A 7,627-nucleotide genomic window follows, 5' to 3' on the forward strand; every position below is an offset into this window, starting at 1 on the left:
GTTTTTTGTTTGTTTGTTTTTTTAAAGATTTTATTTATTTGACAGACAGATCACAAGTAGGCAGAGAGGGAGGCAGAGAGAGAGGAAGCAGGCTCGCCACGGAGCAGAGAGCCAGATGCTGGGCTGGATTCGGGGCTGGATCCCAGGATCCTCGTACTAATGACCTGAGCCAAAGACAGAGGCTTTAACCCACTGAGCCACCCAGGCCCCCCTTGACTTAAGGTTTTAATTAAAATTTCCATTTCCTACTGTCCAAGTTGTTCTTGCAAACTAGTTGAAATAGGTTTGTTCTTTTGCATTTAGAGCAATGAGCCCAAAATATTTCACAGACTGAAACTTTCCATTTGAAATATTTAAAAATATGTTGGCAGTCCCCCCCCACCCATGGGAAGCAAGAGATTTTTTTACAGATGCACACAGCATTTTTGGCAACAAAAATTACATCCATATGGAAATAATCCAAATGTATTTTATTTTTTAAAATATTTTATTTATTTATTTGACAGACAGAGATCACAAGTAGGCAGAAAGCAGGCAGAGAGAGAGGAGGAAGCAGGCTCCCCACCAAGCAGAGAGCCCCACGCGGGGCTCGATCCCAGGACCCTGGGACCATGATCTGGGCAGAAGGCAGAGGCTTTAACCCACTGAGCCACCCAGGCACCCCTCCAAATGTATTTTAAAATGCAAGAGTTATATATAGTGTATGTCTATATATATTTTTATCTTCATTTGTTCATTAAAGCAGCTTTAAAGGATTTTATGGTACATTTTTTTTTCAATGCTGCCACATAACATGCCAGTGTTACCCAGTTGCTACAGAAGTTAGTAAATATCTTGAAAAAAAAAATAAATAATTCATCTTTAAGTTGATAGCATTTGTAAGGCACAGAAGATTTTCATGGTCTTTCCCCATCTTAATAAAATACATTGTAAGTAAACGTTTCAGTTTATTTGCTGTAATGGTTTGTGGATAAGACATGAGTTAATTTCCCCCATGGTTCTGCCTTTGTAACCTTAACTCAGAACCTGCCCCCCACTCCCTGAATTCATGTCAAAATGATTAATCAGGGGCACCTGGGTGGCTCAGTGGGTTAAAGCCTCTGCCTTCAGCTCAGGTCATGATCCCAGGGTCCTGGGATCAAGCCCCACGTCGGGCTCTCTGCTCAGCGGGGAGCCTGCTTCCCTTCCTCTCTCTCTGCCTGCCTCTCTGCCTACTTGTGATCTCTGTCTGTCAAATAAATAAATAAATAATCTTAAAAAAAATGATTAATCAGAGGCTGTACTTGGAGTTTTTCATAAAATTTGTTCTTCTTAACTTTTTGTTTTGAAATACTTTCAAATTTACCAAAAAGTTGCAAAAATAATAGAACTCCTCCATAGCCTTTGCTCAGAGTTCCCAAATTGTTAATATTTTGCCACATGCATACTCTCCAGTTCAAATGAAATATTTCTGTCCCTATTTATACAGTTTCCCCGAACTTCTTTAGCTTTTTTTGATTTGGAGCTTTTACCTGCCTTTGGTCTTTCACAACACTGCCCCCCCCCCCTTTTAAAAAAAATACAGGCCAATTATTTTATGGAATGCTACTTAATTTGGGCTTGTCTGATGCTGGTCATGATTAGATTCAGAATACGTTACATATTCCTGGCTAGAATACTGCATAAATTATGTGGTGTTCCCAGATATCTCATCTGTAGTCACCCTATGTTCCTTAGCCCCTTGTTAGTAATGCTAATTTTGATCAGATGGTCAAGGTGTTACCCAATTTCTCCATTGTATAGCTGCTATTTTTTCCTCTTGCATCTAATCTGTGGAGAGATACCCTGAGATCTTGCAAATTACCCTGCTCTTTATCAAACTCTCACATCTAGAATTAGCATCTGTTAGTGATCCCTGTCTGAAACAGTTTACTTTGGTAGCTGTGAAATGGTAATTTTACAATCCTGCTTCTCCAAATACAACTATTGGTCGACATAGGATATGAAAGAACTTTCTCTTCTTTCCATTTATTATTAGTAAGGACATAGATTCTTACTGTGTTCAGTTGGTTCTAGTTCATTGCTATCCTTATTAAATTTTTTTTAATTAATGGATTTTACTTTTTAGGGCAGTTTTATATTTACAGCTAGACTGAACAGAAAGTACAGATAGTTCTCAGATACTCCCTTTCGGTCCCACCCCCGCAGTCTCTCCAATTTCCCTGTTGTTAACATCTTGTATTTGTATGGTATACTTGTTACAATCCATGATTCCATACTGATATTATTATTACCTAAAGTCCACAGGTTACATTAGCGTTCACTTTTTTGGTAGTCTGGGTCTATGGGTTTTTCTAAATGCACAATGTCACTTATTCACCACTACAATATCATACAGTTTTACTGCTTTCAAAATCCCCCTTAATGCGCAAATCATTCTAGTTCTGGCCAGTGAGAGTTATTTCAAGCTGGTTCTTGTTCCTTCTGATATAACCTATCTTTTTTTTTTTTTTTTAGCATTTCTAGCATAAGATGTTCTAGGGTTATCTTAGACTTTTCTTGCCTCAGTCCTGAAATCAGCCATTTCTCCAAGGGGCCTTGGTTTCTTTTAGTGGGAAATAGTATTTAGAAACAAATATCTAGGCACTAAAACTTTTTGTTTTAATTAAAGCAGTAAGTTAGTGTTGCATGTGTATCTTTGTCTCTCTGGGTTGGTTAACAAAGTCATTCCTTGTGTATTTCACATTAGAAAAGCTCTTGTTAGAAACAGCTGCCTTTGTATCTTGTTGCCTTGGAGTTTTATGGCAAACTTCTCCCATCGTGAAGGTTAACTCATTTCTTCAAATCTACAGCCACGTTTTCTATACACCTAACAGCATTTGCTGACAAAGGAATATGCTTAGTTTATCATCACACAGGGGCAAGCAGAACAAATATTTCCCTACGACATGCGGCGTCAGAACCCCTCCTGCAACTCCTCTCTAGGGATGACTTTCCACTGATAATCTTTCCCTTCCCCCATGACTTCATCTTCTCTCTTTGGTTCCTTTTCATCAACGATGAAATACCCTCAAGTCTCTTCCGTCTTAAAAAGGCATAGCAATTACTCTGTCCAGAAGTGGTCCTTTGTCCTACCACTCACAACCAAATTTAACTACATTCATCCATACCTATCTGTATTTCTTCACTGCCCGTGTTTTTCTCAGCCCAGTGAGTCTGGCTCTCAGTCCCTCCCGTTGATTGGGCTTACCCCATTCTCGCCAAGATCACCAGCTAATTTCTAGGATTCAAACCCATTAGATTCTGTAGCCTTTGTCATACTTGACTTCTCAGAATCATTTAGTATATTTCATTCCTGTCCCTCCCCCTTTTAAAAGGTTTTATTTATTTATTTTAGAGAGGAGAGTGACTCTAAAATTTATTTATTTTAGAGAGTGAGAGCGTGATCTGGACATAGAGAGGGAGTGAGAATATGAAGCGACTCCTTGGTGAGGGCAGAGTGGGACATGGGGGTTAGATCCCATGACTGGGAGATCACCACCTGGGGCAAAACAAAGAGTCAGCCACTTAACCAACTGATCCACCCAGGCACTGCTCACCCCCATTCTCTTCTTCTTGGGGTCTCATGATTTCTGTCATTTCCCTTCCCTTCTAACCCTCTGGCCGTTCTTCTCAACCTCCATCACAAACCCATGCCACTGCTTGCCACTGAAATATTGGTGTCACTTCCCGCTTTGTCCTACCCCCTTTCTTCTCACTTTAAGTGATATTCCCTCATGGTCTCCTCCCCTGTATGAGTTCATTAGCTATCAGTTTTGCTGGTGGCTCCCCAAATTGTCTTTGACCTAGATCTGGCATCTGATATCCAGATTTTACATCCACCAATGTGCTGGAAATATTCCCCAATTGTTTTGCTCCCCACGTGAGGGAGTCCAGTTCCAGGACAAAATGCTATGTGTGATCTGTCAGTCCCGACCACGAGCAGTTCCAAAGCTTTGCCTGGCAGGTGTCACGGGGGAAACTGCCCTCCCCACCCCAGACTTGGTGCACAGCTGCTGATTCACAGCCCTCCCAGGAGCTTTCCAGATCTAATGGGAAATTGGCTCCCGGTACATGGAAGGTGGGGAGAGATCCACGAAAGGGGTAGACCACCCCTGATTGGTAGGTGGCAGTTTTAATAACCAAAGGGAATTTATACATGAGGCTTGTCTCAGGAGGAAGCAGGACGAATGGATACCCACACCCACCCTAACATCAAATCTTAAAAGCGGATAAGGAGGCCCTAACCGGGTTCAGCCACGTACACCATGCGGGTGTTCGCGACGCCGTATCCCCATCTCAAGGCTGAGTCCTTGGAGCAGCCTCTGGGCATTGGAAAGGCAAGCAAAACCCACATTCCAAGGACAGGGGAGGGGTAAGGAGCCTTTGAGTGCCCAGGGGCAGCTCTCAGGACAGTTTTCTACAGGGAGCCGTAGACAAAAAGCTTAGGCTGCCCCAGGCCAGCCATGCTCATAGGCATCTCTGTGTTCCCCACACCTCCGGGCTGACACCCTTTTCTCTACCTTGACCCCCTGCCTTTCCACTCCTAGTCCTTCTCCCTCGCCACACCCTGCTTTTGTTCAGGAGCCTTTGTTTGGGGATCCCTGTCGGTGAGACAGTTCTCCCCATCTGCTTCACTTATCGGACTTCTCTGAGCAGTTCCATGGGTTGTGGGGGGGGACCCTGGGGAGCCCGTGCCTCTCTTGCTTGGCCCCGGGGGCCATAAATGAATCAAGGCTTTGCATTTTCTTTTCAGCTGGGCTCGTGTCCTAGTGGGCTACCTGGACACTCAGAGGGCCCTTCCCATTGGGAAGGCTGTGTCTCTCTTTGGCTGAAGGAAATGGAGTTTGTGAGCATTTTGGATCTGTGGGTTTATGGTTTTCATCAGGTTCAGAACATTTTTTACCATGACTTCTTCAAATATTTTTTCTTCTGTGCCCTCTCTTTGTTCTCTTTCCAAATACACATAGGTTATGTTGAAGCTCTGGTGTGGCTCATTGGCATCTTTTTTTTTTTTCTTTTTTTAAAAAGATTTTATTTATTTATTTATTTGACAGAGGGAGATCACAAGCAGGCAGAGAGGCAGGCAGAGAGAGAGGAGGAAGAAGGCTCCCTGCTGAGCAGAGAGCCTGATGCGGGGCTCGATCCCAGGACCCTGGGATCATGACCTGAGCCGAAGGCAGAGGCTTTAACCCACTGAGCCACCCAGGCGCCCCTCATTGGCATCTTTTTTGTTTCTTTTCAGTCTTTTTTCTCTCAAGCCTTCATTTTGCATAATTTCTGTTGCTATGTTGTCAAGTCCACTGACCTTTTCCTCTGCCACGTCTAATCTCTGTTAACCCTAATTCAGTATATTTTCCATCTCAGACATTGTGTTTTTCCTGTTTGATTTGGGTTGTCTTTGTTTTTGTTTTAATACACCTTTCATGTCTCTCCTTAACATACTAACGCTTTCCTCTATGTTTGCTTCCTTATGTAACGCTTTCCTCTATGTTTCCTTCTGGAACATACAAAATATGGTTTTAATAACTGTTTTAATGTTCTGGTTTGCTAATTCTATTTAATGTTTGTATTGATTTATTTTCCTTCTCTTTACGGGTTCTATTTTCCTGCCTCTCTGCATGCCTGGTGATTTTTGGTTGGATGACAGACACTGTAAATTTTACGTTATTGGATGCTAGACATTTCTGTATTCCTACAAATATGCTTGAGTTTTGTTCTGGGATGCAGTTAGCTCACTTAGGAAGAGTTTTGTCCTTTGGAGGCTTGGTTCTGTTAGGTGATCCCAGAGAAGGGTGTAACGTGGGGCGAAATTTGCCCCACAGATAGACTTCTGAGTACTCTCCTGATGCCTCATGAGTTATGAGGTTTTCCACTCTGGCTGGTAAACTATTCCCTGCTTTGTATGAGCCCTAGGGGTTGATCCCTTTGTTTTTTGGGGAGTGGCTCTTTCTCTAGCTTCAAGTTTCTTCCCAACACATGCTCTAATCAGTACTTAGTGAAATACTTCAGGGAGACCCTTCGTAGACTTCCAGAGTTTTCTCTGGAACAGCATTCTCCTCTCCCTGTCAGATCCAACTGCCTCAGCTGTCTTGGGCTCCTAGTCCCACATTCTCAATTCACAGGGCTCTGGGTTCCTCCTCTCTGTGCTGAGGGCTGGAAATTATCTCCAGGAAGTCAGCTTGGGTATTTACAGGGCTTACTTGTTTATTTTTCTTCTCTCAGGAAGTACTGTCCTGAACTCTCTATTGTCTAACATCTATCTATCTAAAATATATTTTGTCTTTTTGTTTATTCGTTGTTTAAGGCAGGAAAGTCAATCTGGTCTGTGTTATTCCATCATATCCAGAAACAGAAGCCCCAGTATTGTGCTGTTTTTTAGATACTTTCTCCCCTCCATTTTTTGTGCTTTTTCCTTATTAGTAAAAAGTTGTACTTCCAGGATTTACTCTTGATGTCTCTTAATCTGTTCTCTCTAGTTTTTATCTCTTTGTATTTTTTACTCTTGGTTCTGAGGGATTTACTTGACCTCTAGTGAAATTTTTATTTCTACAATTACATGCTTAATTTTCAAAAGCACTTTCTTATTCTTACTATTCTTTTTTAAAGATAGCACCCTGTCAGGGTACTGGATGGCTCAGTGGGTTGGGTCAGGTCATGATCTCGGGGTCCTGGGATCGAGTCCTGCATTGGGCTCTCTGCTCGGCAGGGAGCCTGCTTCCCCACCTCTCTCTGCCTACTTGTGATCTCTCTCTCTCTCTGTCATAAATAAATAAAAATCTTAAAAAAAGAAAAGATAACACCCTGTCTTTGTTTTATGGATGCTCTAATATGTCAAATCTTTCAGTATTTGGGTTTTTGTGACATTCTCATCTTTCCAACATTCTATTTCTTCAAGAGGCAATTTGTTCTGTTTGCTTGTTTTTGTCTTTCTCCCTTATGTTGCTCGTTTCTCTCATTGTCTGGTAATCTTTAGGTGTCCATTTATGTTTAAAAGGTCAAAGCTATTTTTCTTTCCCTTCAAGAGGCAAAAAAAAAGATTCTTGGGCACCATAACTGATGTCTTATTAGTAGGATAAGTTGTTGTGCACTAGAGGCAATACAAGTTTGTGAACCCACAATAGTGGGCTCTTCTCAGTACAAAGGCTGAGACCACAGAACTGTGAGCTTGAGGCAAAAGGGAAACAGTGGTGAGCCACAGGCACCCATCTGTTTCTTACCTCATTTTGATCATTTGCTAGGGTTATTTGTTGCTTTGGGAATGAACCCAAATAAAACTCCATCCTAAGCAGGGACCAAGTCCTCATTGTCCACTTTTCGGACCTGGAGCAGACTTGCATATACTAATGCTTGGGTGGCCAGTCCATGACACCTGGCATCCTCTTTACTTGTCTGGGTCCAGCAGCCTGCATTTTCAGTGGCAGGCACCTGCACCTGTTTTGGGGCCAGAAGTTCTTAGAAATGATGGGTGGGTGTATAAATATCCTAGCTCCCTGCCCCGTGGCCAGTATATTTCTTTTTTTATTTATAAAAATATTTTATTTATTTATTTGTTTATTTATTTAGCATATGTGTATGCAAATGGGGGGAGGAGGTAGAGGGAGAGGGA

The sequence above is a fragment of the Martes martes genome, assembly GCF_963455335.1.
Source record: "Martes martes genome assembly, chromosome: 1".
Classification (NCBI taxonomy): domain Eukaryota; kingdom Metazoa; phylum Chordata; class Mammalia; order Carnivora; family Mustelidae; genus Martes; species Martes martes.